The following is a 20,311-nucleotide window of genomic DNA, read 5'->3' on the forward strand; positions in this document are numbered from 1 at the left end:
TTTGGTATGCTTTATTACAGTTGTCAAAGACTATGAGCCACCTGAATTGGTTTGCTATTGTTACCTAGCTTGATATTACCTCCGGGGTTGTAATTAATTTAGATCTGTGTAAGCTATTCCCACACTTGATTAAAAAAACGACACAAACATATTGTTCTCTCTTTTTAATCTTCCTAGTCGTATGTAAAAATAAGAAAAAGAAAATTTTGCTTGTTTTTCAGTTTGTATATCTGTTAATGTACCTGAAATATACATATATAATACTGTATAGTGCAGAAAATAAAATCATACATGAATTTTTATTAACATACTGTAAAACCAATTAAAATGACATATTTTGAACACATTATATGGCCTGTTTCTTGATATATATATTACCTATACTCCTAAGAATTATTACTTTAAGAGTATCATGATAATAGTTGAAGTTTTTGTGAAATTTTACTTATGGAATCATACATCATTCTTTTGTGTACTGCATTGAATAAAATCATATTTAGAATTTTATACATGTCAAAATTTCCAGGCCTCTAAATGTATAAGGATATATTCCTCAACTTGGGAAATCTATGACACAATAAAAACACTATACAGATGCATTTTGTCAAAATAAAACTATCTGCCATATTAAAAATCTTAAAGATACTAAATTTTAAGGAGTGCTACCATTATTGTTTAAATATGATATAAGCAAAATTAAAACTGTTTACAATGTATCTATGATATATTTAGTAGAACAAAGTGTGCTTTTTTCTCCTATAAGAATTAAGCTCTGTATAATAGCTATTATCTTTAGATTTTTATAACATTCAAGAGAAAAATATAACAAAACTATAACTTTTCATAATTTGAAAAAAATATTTAGCAATATTTTACACTAGATTTTTAAACTCTTACCTTTCTGTCTAATATTATGAAGATAAAACCATGGCCTCTTATATCTAATGGATGTTTAGGAACACATGTTGGAAACAGAGGAAATTTACTTTGTATTAAAACCACAGAGTTTGATTTAATTCTTCTCTTGGATACTGATCCCTTAGGATCGAATTATAGAGGAAGTGTTTTATAATTACTAAAAGCAAAAGGTGCAGTTTTCATATGACTAGAGAATGGATTTTAAACTAAAAGAAAAACAAACGCTATCTATTGTCTGTAAGAGATTTGGCACATTTTGGATGAGCTCGAAAATATGTCATCTGTAATTGTCTTAGTTCTGGCTGCAATAATTGAATCCCACATACTGGGTAGCTTAAACAATAGAAACTAATTTTTCCAGTTCTGGAGGCTGGAAAGTCCAAGGTCAAGGTACCTGTTAAAGTTGGAATTTTCTTTATGCCTGTAATGAATATACTCTGATTTTAATAAATCTATTCCTAACTCCATTTCAGATTTTAATTGATTTCATAGAAGGAAACCTGCATCCAATCTGAAGAAGTAAACTGTTAACTATTTGTTGAACACACAAGGCCTTTTTTTTTTTTTAAAGATTTTATTTATTTATTTGAGAGAGAGAGAAACAGCATGAGAGGGGAAAGGGTCAGAGGGAGAAGCAGGCTCCCCGCTGAGCCGGGAGCCCGATGTGGAACTCGATCCCAGGACTCCGGGATCATGACCTGAGCCGAAGGCAGTCGCTTAACCAACTGAGCCACCCAGGCGCCCGAACACACAATACCTTAAAGGCAGATTTAATTTGTGCCAGTAAAGCTCCCCTCAACATTTAAATCAGGCTTACAGTTAGCTACCCCTTAAATTAAATAATATTGTAAAAACATCTGGTGCATTGTCTGACACAGAGTAAGAACTGAAGAAATAACACTTTGGCTCTTATTTTTCTCTTCATGTTACAGTTGAGAATATTCTATTCCAGATGAGATTATGTAAACTTTGTGGTTGGTAATCCTGCACTTAGAAATATCTTCTATGTCTTTGGAATGCCTGTTGTTGCTCTTGGGAAAGACATGATGGAAAATTGACTACCTATCAGATTTTGGGTTAGATCTGGATTCAATTTTGGGGTCTGTATATATAACTTCTAAGATCCAAGATGAATTATTTAATATTTTAGAACCTCAGTTTCTGCATCTATAAATTATAATAATAATAGTAATACTTGCTAACACTGTTTTAACAATAAAAGTGTTAGGTAGAAGCTAGACAGGAACAGAGGAAGGAACGTCGTGAGGCAGAGTCCCAAGTCCTTCAAGGGAAATGATAGGGACATGAGTCGGAGACAAGGATGGAATTATATAAGCTACACATTAAAACCCAAGAGTGCACCTTCCTGATTTTGTGGCTTCCAAGACCTTGGGGCTGACAGACCAAAGAGAGCCACAAGTGTGGAAGATGCACTCTCCTCCTTCACCTCTGCCCCAGCGTAACCCCTAGACTTACTTTAATTCATTTGCATTGTGAGTACAGGCCCCCACCTCCATGGAGAAAGGCTGCCCGGATGGAATCAGTGTAAACCTTGCAGAGTCAAAAGCTCCCCTCCCAACCTGTGGGAGGAGTTTCCCAAATGATCGGAAGCGGCCTCCGTTAGAGATCACCCCACTGGACATCACAGCTCCTCCCAGCCCAGAGAGTAATATCCAATCCCAAAAGCACACAGGGCCAGGTTCCATCTTGTGGAAGCTGCCTTCTCTCCCACCTTGAGAGTGTACTTTTCCCTTTAATAAACTGCTTTGTGCTTCCTGCTTTCCTTCAGACCGTCTTTATTCTGAGCGCAGATCTCCACCTGAATCTTTTCGTGTGGGGAATCCAAGGACCAAGACCTCCACTCACACACAAGGCTGACTTTCTCACCCAGAACAAAAGTATCAATCTCTATAAATTTCGTACCACAAAGACTACAGATTGTAAATGCTGTTGTAAATATATTTTTATTAGAGGTATTTCAGCCACTCCTCGTCTTATCCCTCAGTTCTCTTCTTTTCTACTGTCGCCATCATTTGGGTTGTATGGTAGGACTTCTCAAACTCTCTACAGTGAAGGACTTTTTAAAAAATATCTGATACTTTTGAAATATACAAAAAAGTGTCACTGCAATGAACTATATGTTTTTAAACACGGACTTTTCACTTTTTGGAATTGCAGCTGACCTTTAACTAGCAGTTTGCAGATACACAATGCTGCTCTAGGGGCCATATTTTGAGGAGCATGCATCCCATCACTGACACTGTATTCCATAAATCTTAAATTATTATTTTTTAAAGTTAAATAAAATTAATCACCCTTATTTCTTCCATAGTTATACATCCTCATTTCATTTAATTTGCTTTAGAACACAAGCCCATGACCTAACATTTTGACTCTTTCCTACTGAGTTCTTATTGTTTCCCATATTCTATATAGTTCACAGTTAGGTAAAATGTGACTTACCTATAATGGCATGAATAATTTTACTTGTTTATATGACAATACTTTAAGTACTTTCACACTTTTGAGTTATTAAATGTGGCTTTTTATATCCTGGCAATTTCATTAGTAACTTCGAACTGTAGCGCAAGACTAACAGAATAACTATAGTCCACTTTGCAAATGTAAGTAGTCCTTGTAAAATATTTGTCAGGAGAGATTTTTATTGGGTAAATGATTGTTGGCACTGCTGGTGGAGTATTTTTTTGGATGAACTTCCAGTTCCACATGCCTAGAGATAATCAATAGTTGACAATAAAATTTAACAATAAATGTTATTTCATATTCTCAGCCGGTTTTCCTAGATTTTCTTTGTCATTTATTATTTTGAATGGTCGCTCTGATTTTGCTTGGCTAAGCATTTATGAACATAATATTTATGTCAGCATTAGAAATTTGGTATGATTTTTCTACTGCTATGTCAACGTAATTATATTTAAAACTTTATTTCACTATGATTTTAATATAAAAATTGAGTTTATAGTACAGAGTATACTGCAATACTTACACAATATTTGAATTGTGTTTCAAAGTATATATATATACTTAAATTTTAAGCAAAAAAGCACATTAACTTTTCTCTGAATGGTGTTTTGTTATCTTTGCTCTTTTCCATTATTTTCTCTGAAAAGCAATTTGAATTACAGCTAAGATATGGAAACAATAAAATGAACCCTACAACTTTTCACTTTTCCTATAATTCTATTAAAAATCATCATTTTAGGGGTGCCTGGGTGGCTCAGTTGTTAAGCGTCTGCCTTCAGCTCAGGTCATGATCCCAGGGTCCTGGGATTGAGCCCTGCATCGAGTCCTGCATCAGTCTCCCTGCTCGGCGGGAAGCCTGCTTCTCCCTCTCCCACTCCCCCTGCTTGTGTTCCCTCTCTCACTGTGTCTCTGTCAAATAAATAAATAAAATCTTAAAAAAAATAAAATCCATTATGGACTCTATTTAAAAACATCATCATTTTCGGGGCACCTGCGTGGCTCAGTTGGTTGAGTGACCGACTCTTGGTTTTGGCTCAGGTCATGATCTCAGGGGCTTGAGATCGAGCCCCATGTCGGGCACCCCACTCAGCAGGGAGTCTGTTTGAGATTCTCTTCCTCTCCCTCTGCTTCTAACCTCCCATCCTCGCTCACATGCATGCTCTCTAAAATAAATAAATGTTTAAAATCATTTTATCATGCATATTTTGTAATTATTCTTATAAATAATGTTATTGATCCAGGTTAGTCCAGATTTTCTATAACCACTAATCAACAATTCCCAGAGGCTAGGCTTCTTGGGACTCAACTTGAGTCTGGAATTTTACCAGTGTTACTCTGATTTTTGAGTTTTAAAGTCAAACCTTGTTTCTTCTTAAAAGAGAGATTATAGAAATTTTTGTCAGCTTGTTAGCCACCCAGTTTATTTGTTTACATTTTCCTTTGGGTCTCCGCATTTCAACTTGAGCATTGAGAGTTTAAGATTTCACACATGCCTTGAGTGAATACTGAACACAGAATTTTTGGTTTATTTAATGAACTTCAATTCTTAATCTTGTAGCCCGCCAAAATTCCAACTCATCTCCTCCCATCTCAGCAAGACCCCTACGTCACCGGCCTCTGGTTTATGCTCAGCCTTTATTCCCTGCACTGTGAACTAGTAAATTAGCTGAGGGATAATACAGAAGCAAATCTGAGGATCCGTTTCTTGTACCTTGTCTATAGCATTTTTCATTTATTGCCTCTAAACTTAGTCTTTTTCCAATACCTTTCATCAATTGTTTTATGTATTTTATCCAACTTTCATATTTATTTTCTTTTGGGGACTTATATTCTCTTCAGACAGAAAGTCTTTAGACATCTTGGTCCCTGTGTCCAAAACATCCCCTTCTTAGATCCCTCTACCATCATTTAGTTGATTGTTACTCTTCTCCTATATCTCAGCTAATGCCGTCTCCAAGCAGCTTCTTTGACCTTTTTAATTATATCCAGTGCAGTTACTTCATTCAAGATTGATCTATTCCATCTTATTCCTGCTTTTGGTAGCTCTCTAGGTTGTTAAAATGTGATTTGACAAATACTATGTTGGAAATACTATTGTAGTGGCTGGAGGAATCATCACCATATGACCTGATTTTCTGAGCTGTGTGGAATTTTTTGGTAAGCAGGATTTAACCAATCCAAGAAGGTGGTGGAAGATAAAAGTGCCAGCTGGCTCTGGGAAGAAGAATCAACAGAAGTAAGGGTTTCAGAGACATGTTTTTAACAAGCTTATAAAATTCAAACGCAGATCTTCTTTCTTTTCCTTTCTTTCTTTCTTTCTTTCTTTCTTTCTTTCTTTCTTTCTTTCTTTCTTTCTTTCTTTCTTTCTTTCTTTCTTTTTCTTTCTTTCTTTCTTTTTCTTTTCTCTCTTTCTTTCTTTCTCTCTTTCTTTCTCTCTCTCTTTCTTTCTTTCTTTCTTTCTTTCTTTCTTTCTTTCTTTCTTTCTTTCTTTCTTTCTCTTTCATTAACTTACTTTTACCTTTTATTTTTTTTAATTCCAGTATAATTAACTTACAGTGTTATATTAGGTTAAGGTGTACAATATAGTGATTTAACAATTCCATACATTACTCAGTATTCATCACAATAACTCTTCTCTTAATATCCTTTGCCTATCTCATACATTCTCCCACCCACCTCCTCTCTTGTAACCACCAGTTTATTCTCTATATTTAACAGTCTGTTTTTTTGGTTCTCTCCTTTTCCCTTTGTTTATTTGTTTTTTTTCTTAATTTCAACATATGAGTGAAATCACATAGTATTTATCTTTCTTTTACTGACTTATTTCACTTAGCATTATACCCTCAGGATCCAACCATGCTGTTGCAAATGGCAAGATTTTGTTCTTTCTCTATGGCTAAGTAATACATATACCACCTCTTCTTTACCCATTCATCAATCAATAGACTTTTAGGCTGCTTCCATATTTTGGTTATTATAAACAATGCTGCAATAAACACACAGTTGTATATATCTTTTCAAATTAGTGTTTTTGGAGGCACCTGGGTGGCTCAGTTGGTTAAGCGTATGCCTTTCAGCTTGGGTCATGATCTCGGGGTCCTGGGATTGAACCCTGTATTGGGCTCCCTGCTCAGCAGGGAGTCTGTTTCTCCTTCTCTCTGCTCATGCTCTCTTTCTGTCTCTCAAATAAACAAATAAAATCTTTACAAAAATAATGTTCAAATTAGTGTTTTTGTATTTGTGTAAATATACAGTGGTGGTGTTACTGGATCATATGATAATTCTATTTTTAATTTTTTGAGTAACCTCTCTTTTCTTTTCCACAGTGGCAGTACCAATTTGCATTACCACCAACACTGCATGAGGGTTCCTTTTTCTCCACATCCTCACCAATAATTGTTGTTTCTTGTGGTTTTGGTTTTAGTCATTCTAAAAGGAATGAGGTAAGGGGCACCTGAGTGGCTAGGTTGGCTAAGCATTTGCCTTCCGCTCAGGTCATGATCCCAGGGTCCTGGGATTGAGTCCCTCATCAGGCTCCCTGTTCAGCAGGGAGTCGGCTTCTCCTTCTGCCTCTCCCCCTGCTTGTGTTCATTCTCTCTGTCAAATAAATAAATAAAATCTTTTAAAAAATGAAAAAAATAAAAGGAATGAGGTGATATCTCATTGTGGTTTTGACTTGCATTTCCCGATGATTAGGGATAGTGAGCATCCTTTCAGGTGTCTGATGGCCATCTGGATATATCCTTTGGAGAAGTGTCTGTTCATGTCTTCTGCCCATTTTTAATTGGATTATTTGTTTTTTTGATGTTGAGTTGTATAAGTTCTTTATATATTTTGGATACTAACCCTTTATTAAATATGTCATTTGCAAATATCTTCTTCCATTCAGTAGGTTTCCTTTTAGTTTTGTTGGTTGCTTCCTTTGCACAGAAGCTTTTTATTTTGATATATTCCCAGTAATTTATTTTTGTTTTTGTTTCCCTCATCTCAGGAGACATATGTAGAAAAATGCTGCTACTGCTGATATCAGTGAAGTTATTTCTTGTGCTATCTTCTAGGATTTTTAAGGTTTCAGGTTTCACATTTAGGTTGCTAATCCATTTGGAGTTTACTTTTGTGTGTGGTATAAGAAAGTGGTCCAGTTTTTTTCTTTTGCATATAGCTGTCCAGTTTTTCTAACATCATTTGTTGAAGAGACTGTCTTTTTCCCATTGCATATTCTTGCCTCCTTTGTCATAGATTAACTGACATTAATTAATCATGAGTTTATTTCTGGGTTCTCTATTGTGGTCCATTGATCTATTGATCTATTTTTGTGCTAGTACCATATATTTTAATTACTACAGCTTTGAAACATATTTTGAAATCAGGAAGTATGAGGTCTCCAGCTTTGTTATCTTTCTCAGGATTGCTTTGGCTATTCAAAGTCTTTTGTGGCTCCATATAATTATTAGGATTAATTGTTCTAGTTTTGTGAAAAATGCTGTTGTTATTTTGATAAGGATTGCATGAAATCTATGGATTGCTTTGGGTAGGATGGATATTTTAACTATATTTCTTCTCCCAATCCATGAGTAGAAGATATCTTTCCATTTATTTTTGTTGTTTTCAAATTATTTCATCAATATTTTATAGTTTTCAGAGTTTAGGTCTTTTCATTTCCTTGGTTAAGTTTATTCCTAGGTTTTTTTTATATTTGGTGCAATTGTAAATGAGATTCTTTTCTTAATTCCTCTTTCTGCTGCTTCATTATTAGTGTATACAAATGCAACAGATTTCTGTATATTTATTTTATATCCTGTGACCTTACTGAATACATTTATTAGTTCTAGTAGTTTTTTGGTGGAGTCTTCAGGATTTTCTATATATAGTATCATATCATCTGCAAATAGTGAAAGTTTTACTTCTTCCTTACTGATGTGGGTGCTTTTTATTTTATTATATATGTCTGATTATGTTGTTAGGACATCCAGTACTATGTTGAATAAAGGTGATAAGAGTGAACATCCTTGTCTTGTTCCTGATCCTACGAGAAAAACTGTTTTTCAACATTGAGTATGATGTTAGCTCGGATTTTTCAAGTATGGTCTTTATTATGTTGAGGAATGTTCCCTCTAAACCTCCTTTGTTGAGGGTTTTATCATAAATGGATGCTGTATTTTGTCAAATGTTTTTTCTGCATCTATTGAAATGATCATATGGTTCTTATTCTTTCCTTTAGTAATGTGATGTATCACTTTGATTGATTTGTGAATATTGAATCACCCTTGCAACCCAGGAATAAATCCCACTTGATCATGGTGAATGATTTTTTTTTATTGTTAGATTCAATTTGCTAGTACTTTGTTAAGGATTTTTGCATCTATGTTCATCAGAGATATTGATCTATATTTCTCTTTTTTGTGCTGTCTTTATCTGGTTTTGGTAACAGAGAAATATGGGCCTCATAAGATGAATCTGGAAGCTTTCCTTCCTCTTTATATTTTTTGGAATCATTTTAGAAGGATAGGTATTTACTCTTAAAATGTTTGGTAGAATTCACTTGTGAAGCCATCTGGTACTAGATGTCTGTTTGTTGGAAGTTTTTTGATTACTGATTCAATTTCATTGCTGGTAATTAGTCTCTTCAAATTTTCTATTTCTTTCTGATTCAGTTTTGGAAGGTTATATGTTTCTAGGAATTTATTTATTTCTTCTAGTTTCTCCAATATATTGTCATAGAATTTTTCGTAATACTGTCTTATTGTCCTTTGTATCTTTGTGGTGTTGGTTATTATTTCTCTCTTTCATTTTTGATTTTGTTTATTTGAACTCTCTCTCTCCCTCCTTTTTTCTATTTTTCTTTTGATGAATCTGGCTAAAGGTTTATCAATTTTGTTTGATCTTTACAAAAGAACAGATCCTGGTTTCATTGATCTGTTCTATTGTTTTTTTTCAGTTTCTATTTCATTTATGTCTGCTCTAATCTTTATTTCTCTCCTTCTACTGGTTTTAGGTTTTGTTTGTTCTTTTTCTAGTTCCTTTAGGTGTAAGGTTAGATTGTTTGGGATTTTTCTTGCTCTTGAAGTAGGCCTGTATTGCTATAAACTTCCCTCTTAGAACAGCTTTGCCACATCTCAGAGACTTTGGACTGTTGTGTTCATTTTCATTCCTCTGTATGTACTTTTTTGATTTCCTGTTTGATTTTTTGATTGACTCAATCATTGTTTATTAGCATGCTATTTATCCTCCATGTACTTGTGTTCTTCCTAGATTTTTTTGTGTGGCTGATTTCTAGTTTCATAGGGTTGTTGTCAGAAAAGATGCATGATTCGAAACAATCTTTTTGAATTTGTTGAGACTTGTTTTGTGGACTGCTTTGTGATCTATTATGGAGAATTTTTCATATGCAATTGAAAAGAATGTGTATTCTACTGTTGTAGGTTGGGGTGTTCTGAATATATCTGTTAGATCCATCTGGTCTGAAGTGTCATTCAAAGCCACTGTTTCCTTTTTGATTTTCTATTTGGACAATCTATCCATTGATGTAAGTGAGGTGTTAAATTTCCTTATTATTATTTTATTACTATTGATTACTTTCTTTTTGCTTGTTAATAGCTGCCTTATGTATTTAGGTGCTCCCATGTTGGGTACATACATATTTAGAATTGTTTTATGTTCTTGTTGGATTGTTCCCTTTATGTTTATGTAGAATCCTTCTTTGTCACTTGTTATGGTCTTTGCTTTAAAGTTTATTTTGTCAGATGGAGGTATTGTTATATCGGCTGTTTCCACTTCCATTTACATGATAAATGCCTTTCAATCCCTTCTTTTTCAGTTTGCATGTGTCTTTATGTCTGAAATGAGTCTCTGGTAGGCAAAATATAGATGGGTCTTCCTTTTTTATCCATTCTATCACCCCATATCTTTTGATTAGAACTTTTACTCCACTTACCTTTAAGTACTTAATTTTTTATTTAAATTCAATTAACCAGTATATATTACCTCAGTTTCAGATCTAGTGTTCAATAATTTATCAGTTACGTATATCACCCAGTGTTCATCACATCACGTGCCCTATGTAATACCCGTCACCCAATTACCCCATCCCACCACCCACCTCCCCTCAGTTTGTTTCCTCTAGTTAGGAGTCTCTCATGGTTTTTCTCCTGCTCTGAGGACTTCCCCTTCCACTTTTCCTCCTTTACCCTATGGTCCTCTGTATTATTTCTTATATTTCACATGTGAGTGAAACCATTTAGTTGTCTTTCTCTGATTGAGTTATTTCACTTAGCATAATACCCTCCTGTTCCATCCAGATTGATGTAAATGGTAAATATTCAACCTTTCTGATGGCTGAGTAATATTCCTATATATATATATATATATATATATATGTATATATGTATGTATATACCACAACTCCTTTATCCATTCATCTGTCGATGGACATCTCAACTCTTTCCACAGTTTGGCTATTGTGGACATTGCTGCTATGAACATTGGGGTTCAAATGCCCCTTCAGATTACTACATTTGTATCTTTGGGGTAAATACATAGTAGTGCTATTGCTGGGTCTTAGGGTAGCTCTATTTTTAACGTCCTGAGGAACCTCCATACTGTTTTCCAGAGTGGCTGTACCAGCTTGCATTCCCACCAACAGTGTGAGAGGTTTTCCCTTTCTCCACATCCTCGCCAACATTTGTTGTTCCCCGTCTTGTTAATTTTTGCCATTCTAACTGGTGTAAGGTGAGATCTCATTGTGGTTTTGATTTGTATTTCCCTGATGGAAAAAAAATTAGAAGACCCCTAATACACAAACCTTACACCTAAAGGACCAGGAAAAAGAACAACAAATAAAGCCTACACCAAGCAGAAGAAGAGAAATAATAAAGATTAGAGCAGAAATCAATGAAATAGAAACCAGAACAGTAGAACAGATCAACGAAACTAGAAGCTCATTCTTTGAAAGAATTAATAAGATCAATAAACCTCTCTGGCCAGACTTATCCAAAAGAAAAGGGAAAGGACCCAATTTAATAAAATCATGAATGAAAGGGGAGAGATGGTTTTGCTTAGTTCCCTTATTCTTATTTTTATTATTTTTTTTCTTTCTTCTTTTCAACTTGATTGTTTTCCATTACTCTGTTTTCCAGGTCACTAACCCATTCTACTTTGTCTAGTCTACCTATTTATTCCATCTACTGTATTTTTAATTTCAGTTACTGAGTTCTTCATATCTGATTCGTTCTTTTCTATGTTTTCTACCTCTTTCTTGAGAGTCTCACTGAGGTTATCCACTTTTTTCTCAAGTCTTGAGAGTATCTTTATTACCGTTACTTTTAATTTTCTTTCAGGCATACTACTTACCTCCATTTCATTTAGCTCTCTTGCTGTGGTTTTGTCCTGTTCTTTATTTGGAACATATTACTCTATCTCCTCATTTTATCTAACTCTTTGTGTCTGTTTCTATGTGTTCAGGAAGTCAGTTCCATCTCCTGCTTTTGAATGTAGTGGCCTTATGAAAAAGAGGTCCTGTAGTGTCATACAGTATAATATCCCTTGTTCAGAACCTTGAGTTTCAGAGTTGTCTCCTATGTGTTTGCATGTGCCATATTGTTATAGCTAAGCCATGTTTGCCTTCAGTTCAGTCATCTGCAATGGCTCTCTTTGACTGTCATGGGCTGGGTTTGGTCTCTGTGTTGTTAATGGGCCAGTTTGAGGCCACCTTCTGTTTGAGTTGGATCAGACCAGATGTTTGCCAGTGCTGCTACTGAATCAAATTACAAAGCATGCTCTTTGTGTTGCCCCCTGAGCTTTCGTTGATGGGCAGGGCCTGCCATCAGACCAGATGTCTGCCTCTAGCCCACTGCTGGGACAATATTCAAACTGGTATGTGTGCTTATCTTCCCCCCTCCCCAGGGCAGGTGTCACTTTGCAGTGGTGCTAGACCCTATCAGGGCTGCTTGCACAATGTCAGGCTTGTACCACTCTTTTGCATGGACTCTTGCAGAGGGTGTGTAGGAGGGGGGTGGTTAACAAGATTTATGCCAGTCTGCTGTGGGAAGAGACATGAGCCACTTAGAACTCCTGCCCAGGGTGGCTGGAGGGGTGAGTCCACAGGAGAATATGGGGCAGAGCATGCTATTAACAAGCTAGGTAGAAGGTGTTTGGGCTGCATTGGTTCCTGGAGAACAGGGTAAGGAAATGGCACACACCATCTCCTTTGTTCCCAGAGAAATCTCCTAAAGATCCCTGCCCCTCCAGTGCATAGCAAATAAATTTCATATACCATATACCCCAAGCATTTTTCAAAATACTGCTTCTGTGCTATTTCTGATGTTTCTTGATGCCTCTTTAAGGATGTGGACTTAGTTTCCTATCACCCTCCAGCTCTTCCAAAGACAAGCCTTCTGAATTTTAAAGTTCCAGATGTTAAGCCCCACTAAGTCGTGATAAAGTTAAGCACTTCTGGTTTTCAAAGCCAATTGTTATGTGGATTCATCTACCCCATGCACTTCCCTCATGCCTGGTTGTGGGGTCCCCTTCTCTCTCATCCCCAGGCTTGTGGTGTCCTTCCCTCTTGAGGACAATCCAGAGGGTCAGCTTGATTCTTAAATGTATCTCTGCCCTTCCTACTGCTTTCAATGTGGCCTCTTCTCTTAGTTTAGCACTGGAGAGTCTGTTGTGCCAGTCACTGGGTCATTTTCTAGGTTATTTACACTGATGTCGATGTTTTCTAGGTGTACCCATGGGACAAGTTGGGCCTAGGATCTCTCTACTCTGCCATGTTCCCCAAAAGTTCCAGGAACATTGATTTACTTTTTACATTGCCCCTGCTCCTCCAAAAACATTTGATTTTTGCCAAGTGTGACTGTGATGTGTCTGGTATTTGCCAGACCCAACGGCCCTTACTTCCTTGGTTTAGGGATAATTTTCAAGCCATTCTAACTCCATCAGACTATCTGCAGGAAATATAAAATTTTTAAAAAGCCCAGGGACTTGGCTTAGTGATTATTGACAGAATCTTGAAGAACTGGTATACACATTTTTCCTATCTGCTTCAGTTCTGTTTCCAATAAAATGGATATTCATCATCTTCCCTTTTTTCTAAGAGTTATGCCTTATCATCACAAGGACAAATGGTATAATCAATCAAATCTTTTTTTAGCTTGTAATGGAAAAATACATTCCAAGAGGCATGGTAATATTTAGTTGAAGAGTCAAGCAATGATCAGGCTATGAAGGGAACTTGTTTACCATACAAAGTATTTAGATTTTAAGTTGTAGAACTAAGGATTACAAATTCCTCTTTTAACAGCTATAGGCAGGTAATTTAAATGTTTTACAAAATAAAATGAAGAAGAAAGCAGCAACTTGAAATATGATTCCCCACCTCAAGTTTTTAAGTTGCATTATTTAACATTGCCAGTCAGATAAAATGCATTCTTATCTTGAATTTAGTTATTGATTTGCTTTTTTAAATAACATTTGTATAGATTATGGATAAGCATTAAATGGTATTAATAGGGGCATCTGGGTGACTCAGTAAGTTAAGCATTTGCCTTCAGCTTGGGTCATGATTCCAGGGTCCTGGGATTGAGCCTTGCATCAGGGTTCCTGCTCAGCAGGGGATCTGCTTCTCCCTCTCCCTCTGCGTGTGCTCTCTTTCTCTGTCTTACTCTTTCTCTCAAATAAATACAATTTTTAAAAATAAAGAAATAAGTTGTATTAATAAAGGGATTTTAAATCATATTTATTATAGTTAATTACACATTGCCACAAATTCCTTGCAGTTTTTTTATCAAAGTGTGGAGTCAAGATTTCCCTTCCCCTTGAATCTGGGCTGGCTATGTGACCGGGTCTGATGAATAGAATTGTGGCAATGAGCGCCTGGGTGGCTCAGTTGGTTAAGCGACTGCCTTCAGCTCAGGTCATGATCTTGGAGTCATGGGATCGAGTCCCACATCAGGCTCCCTGCTCAGCAGGGAGTCTGCTTCTCCCTCTGACCCTCTACCCTCTCGTGCTCTCTATCTCTCATTCTCTCTCTCTCTCAAATAAATAAAATCTTAAAAAAAAAAGAATTGTGGCAAAAATTATATTGTGTGAGTTCCAGAATCCAGAGTTAAAAAGCCTTGCAGCTTCTACCTTTACTTCTTGAAATGTTCCCACCACCATGTAAGGTAGCCTGGGCTACAGTGTTTAATAATGAAAGGTCATATAGTGAAAGTGTCAACCATTTACCAGTACCAAGATGATTGACATGTGAATGAACACCTTAGTATCTCTAATCCCAGACGGTAACAATATGAGGGATGACAGGAGAGACCCGTAGAAGAACCAACTAGATTAACCTAGCTAACCCACAAAATCATGAGAAATAGCAAATTCCTGTTTTAAACAACTGAATGTTAAGGTGGTTTGCTATACAACCATCAATAAATAAGACACTTTACTTTTAGAATGAATTATGAGACTGAAACAAGAAAGAATATAATTAAGTGTATAATTTAATGTTTTTTAGTGTATTCACAGAGTTGTGAAACTATGACCATGACCACATTTAGAATATTTTCATTACTCCAAAAAGCAAAACCAAAACCACAAAAAACCTTAAATCCCTGAGTATTCAAACTATCAGTCTCCATTTCTCCTTCAACCATCCCTGCTCTAGACAAGTGCAAATCTACTTTGTACTTCTATAGATTTGCCTATTCTGTGTTTTTCATGTAAATTTAATAATACAACATGTAGTTTTCAGTAACTGGCTTCTTTCACTTAGCATGTTTTCAAAATTCACTATATTGTAGTATATTTATAAATACTTTATTCCTTACAATTGTTGACTAGTATTGTACTCTATGGATATGTCACATTTTACTTACCCATCTTTTCATGGTTATTTGGATTATTTCCACTTTTGGCTATTACTAGTAATACTGCTATAGGCATTCCTGTGCAAGTTTTTGTGTGAACATATTTTATTGTCTCTTAGATATATATCTAGGAATGGAATTGCTGACTATATGGTAACTCTGTGTTTAACCTTTTGACAAAGTACCAGACTGTTTTCCAAAGTGTCTTTAACATTTTGCTTTTCCACCAACAGTATAGGAGGATTCAAATTTCTTCACTCCTTGCTAACACCTGTCTTTTTAAATCTTTTTTTCAGTTATAATCATACATAGGTATGAGGTGGTATCTTACTATGGTTTTGAGTTGCATTTATGTAATAGCAAATATGTTGAGCATTTTTCCTTGTGCTTGTCAATCATTTGTATATATTGTTTGGAAAAAAATGTCTATTCCAATCATGTACTCATTTTTTAAACTGCATTATCTACCTTTTCGTTACTGAGTTGTTAGAGTTCAGGAGGCAAGTCCCTTATGAAATACATGATATGCAAACATTTTCTCAAATTTTGTTATTTTTGCACCATCTTGATGGTGTCCTTTGAAAAACAAATGTTTTTAATCTTGATGAAGCTAACTTCCTTTTATCACCCTCTTGTTATTTGTGTTTTTGGCATGATAGATAAAAATACTTTGCCTGATCCAAGGCCATGAATTATTTCTCTTATGTATTTTTCTAAGAATTTTATACTTTCAGCTCTTACATTTAGGTCTATGATACATTTTGAATTAATACTTTATCTGGTATAAAGAAAGGTTCCAGGGGTGCCTGGGTGGCTCAGTCATTAAGCGTCTGCCTTCAGCTCAGGTCATGCTCTCAGGGTCTTGGGATCGAGCCCCACATCAGGCTCCCTGCTCAGAGGGAAGCCTGCTTCTCCCTCTCCCACTCCCCCTGCTTGTGTTCCCTCTCTCGCTGTGTCTCTCTCTGTCAAATAAATAAAATAATCTTTAAAAACAGAAAAAAAAAGAAAGAAAGAAAAATGGTTCCAAATTCATTCTATTACATGTGCATATCTAATTGTCCCAATTTTTTTTTAAAGACTTTATTTATTTATTGGACAGAGAGAGACAGCGAGAGCAGGAACACAAACAGGGGGAGTGGGAGAGGGAGAAGCAGGCTTCCTGCTGAGCAGGGAGCCTGATGTGGGACTCGATCCCAGGACCCTGGGATCATGACCTGAGCCGAAGGCAGACGCTTAACGACTGAGCCACCCAGGCACCCTAATTGTCCCAATTTCATTTGTTGAAAATCAGAGTATTTTTTCCTGACGGAATTTTCTTGGAAACTTTGTCAAAATCAATTTATTGATTGTCAGTGTAAAAGTTGATATATGAACTCTCAGTCCTATTCCCTTTATATATATGTTTAACCCTATTCCAGCACTAAACAGTGTTGACAACTGTATCCTTTTTTGCCTTTTTGATTCACTCATTTACTTATTTAATACTACCTTGTTGTTTAATACAGTACCTTTGTAATAGCACTGAAATAGAAACTGTGACTCTTCCAACTTTATTTATTTTAATATTGTTCTCTCAACTGGAATCTCTTGCAATTCCATATAAACTTGAGAATGTACATTTACATTTCTGAAAAATAGCTGTTAGAATATTTATAGGAATGGCATTAAATCAGTAGATCACTTTGAGTATAACTTTCATCTTAACAATATTAACTTTCCCAGTCCATGAACATAGAATGGCTTTCATTTAATTAGGTCTTTTTAAAGTTCTTTCATCAATGTTTCATAGTTATAAGTGTACAAGCCTTTCACCTTCTTGGTTAAATTTATTCCTAGGTATTTGATTTCTTTTGATGTTATTGTAAATGTAATTATTTCCTCAATTTCATTTTTAATATTTTATTGGTAATATAATTTATTTTTGTACATTCATCTTTTGTCCTAAAACCTTGACAAAATGTTCATTAGAGTTAGTGAGAAGTTGTGTGCATATGTGTGCACATATGCCTTAGGATTTCCTATATATAACATTGTTTCCTTCCAATAGTGATGATTTTTTTTCTATTTCAATCTCGATGCTTTTTATTTTATTCTTTTGCTTAACTGTCCTGACTAGTACTTACTATATAATGGTGAATATTAGTGGTGAGAGAAGACATACTTGTTTTGTTCTTGATCTTATGAGAAAACTTTCAATATTTTACAAATAAATATTATGTTATCTATTGGTTTTGTTTAAATGCCTTTCACTAGTTAGTGAACTTCCTTTCTTCCCTAGTTTGTTGAATACTTTTATTCAGAAGAAGTGTTAGAAGTTGTCAAATTCTTTACCCAGTCTGACAACCTTTGTCTTTGCATTGAATTTTCTTATCTGTGTACATTAGTGTCATTATTCATATAATTGGCTTTATATCTCCTGATTAAATTTTCCTAATATGTCCTATAACTTTTTCCATATTTTTTTCACTACTTTCCTTGGCATTAAGTGGGTATTTTCTAGTGTAACATCATAATGCCTTAATGATTTTTTATCATTATATTCTTCTGAATTGTTTTTTTTCCAGTGGTTTGTCTAAGGTTTACCTTATAAGTCTTAATAGTATACTTCAGATTTCTGCTAACTTAATTCCAGTGAGAAGTCAAAATGTAGAAACATTACTCTGTAATGTAGCTTTCTTCCTTCCTTTTGTGTTATCATTTCTCTGCATGTTACATCTACATATGTTGCATATCCAACAATGTATTCATATAAACATTAATTTATAAAACTTAATATTTTTAAAAAAACTGAAATAAGAGAAAAGTAAGTACATACTTCTTGAGTTTGTTATATCAACCTTCTTATTTACAATTTCTGATTCTCATCATTGTTCCCTTTTCATCCTTGGATAACAATGGTTTTAGCAGGACTTTCTTGGATTTTCTCTTTTCCTGATCTGTTAGGTCATCTGCCTCATACCCAGCTGTTAGGCTCCACTAATTGCAAGTTATGTTCTCTACTGTTTTCAAAATGTCCTGTTGTAGAAATTGCACTACAGTCTGAAACAAATAAATTCTGACCCCTTTGTTAGTATAGATTTTGAGGCCAGACTTTAATGTTTAAACATTAACTTCATTGCTACTTCTTTCCCTGAATCTCTCTAGAAATGTAACTGGCTTAAGGAAGCTGGTTGCTTTCATGAAGCTAGCAGGTCCATCATAATTGTTTACTACCCAAATCTCTACTGTTTCAAGAACTCCTTTAGATTTAAAATTTTTCACATTGTATTCCAACTAATTAATTAAAAAATAATTAATTTGGGGACAGCTCTGGAGTTCTTTGTTCTTATGGACTGTCTCTGTACCTGGACAACATCTCCAAGCTATTCTCCATAAATGGAGGTGGGAAAAATGCCCTGCTTCTCTCAGTGTGACACTTCTGCTTTACAAGCACAAAATTTGGCAATGATGGTAGCCTCTTGTCATCTTACTATGAAATCATCTCCTCATAAGGGAGATGGGTAGGGAGAACTTGAGCCCCAGTATTCAGTCTGCCATGCCTGAGGTTGAGACTCTACCCTAATCCAGAGACTGGGTGGAGGAATGAAGCCCCAGACTTCTCAGTTCCCTTGTGTAGAATTTAACTTATTTATGAAAAGCTGAGAGATGAAATATGTTGGCTTTCTGCTCTTCCTGACTAGCAGCTGTGGTCATTTTCATGGTCACAAACACCCAGAATGAAGCTTCCATCATGCCAACTTGAGGGGTGGAGGAAGTCAGGGAGGCATGAACCGTGGCTCAGTGTCACAGACTTTCCCTCTTCTTACCAGTATTTAGTATGTTTTCATTAAGAATGTATATCAATTGTTTTTTTCCCCTCAGGAAAATTTCCAGAAACTTTTTTTTCTTTTAAATTTTACTAGGTAAGGTTCTTTTGTTCCACTAGAGTGTAGGTCCATGAAGCTCCTCATAGTCACCACTCCTTCCAAGGTCTGTCCTCACAGTCTCACAGTGTGGTTTCAAAGATTGATGTAATGATTATATATAAGTATATATAATATATATTTTGATTGTTTACATTTTGACCAAGTATATAATTAAATTATATAAGTATATGACCAAGTATATAATTAAATTAATGTTGTAATGCTTATAATATAACTTGTTGTATTCAAGATAAAAAAAAATGACTGAAAGTAAAAATATGGGAGTTTAGTCAAGAAAGCAATTAGAACACCCAAAAGCCTGCAGTAATCAGGTAGCCACAGAAAAGTCTTGTTCAAAATTATAACTAACAAATTTTTTAAAATTCTGCTTTGCCTACTTTTTCCCCTTCAATATTCTTTCTATATAGCCAGAAAAATATCATATCTTATACTACACATGTGAACTAAATGATTTTCATAATATTCTCTTAAAGGACCTCTACTGCTGATGATAGTCAACTAGGAAAACATCTGCTCATCAGAATTTTTAATGTTTCTTACCAAATCACAAAATGAACACTACTAAGACTTCTGTTGCTTTACAAAAATAAAATAATACTAGACTGCTAAATATCAAGTGGATACATGTATTAATGAAGTTGTCTTTTTATGTTTTTGTCCTGGCTTCATAGTAAATATTCACAGAAAATAGGATGTATGTTTTAAAAATGGTGTTCACATCATTTTAGTCAGTTCTGGAGTTTAAATAACAGCCTCAGGCAGTGAAAGTTAAATCTCAAAACCTGTGATCCACCTGCATCCCTTCTTGTAATGGACTCTGCAATAATATGACTTTCATAAATATTATAGTAAGAGCTTCACCTTGAAGCAGTTGAATTTCACAACATAAGTTAATGGAGAAATGAAAAAAATGCAGTCATATCTGTATTGTGTTGTGCCTACAAGGTTCAAATAAAATGAGATTAAAACACTGCAAGTTCAGGATATTTTGGCCAATTATTGCTAAGGTATTCAATAAATACTGTCAACCCCCAAATAGGATGCTGGGAACAATAACATAGCTTTCCAAGTGTGTGTATAGAATAACAAATTAAGAATATAGGAGACATACAAGAAATCAACTATTTT

The 20,311-nt window shown here is 35.1% G+C and overlaps 1 pseudogene; it reads left to right on the plus strand.

Annotated features, from left to right (window-relative positions):
• Positions 1–2,433: 2,433 nt before the first annotated feature.
• The window catches only part of LOC112833972 (ubiquitin-conjugating enzyme E2 J2 pseudogene), an 83,953-nt pseudogene continuing 66,075 nt past the window's right edge, over positions 2,434–20,311 (plus strand).

The sequence above is a fragment of the Callorhinus ursinus genome, unplaced genomic scaffold (assembly GCF_003265705.2).
Source record: "Callorhinus ursinus isolate GAN/ISIS: 27379988/994484 unplaced genomic scaffold, GSC_fseal_2.0 scaffold1, whole genome shotgun sequence".
Taxonomy (NCBI): Eukaryota; Metazoa; Chordata; class Mammalia; order Carnivora; family Otariidae; genus Callorhinus; species Callorhinus ursinus.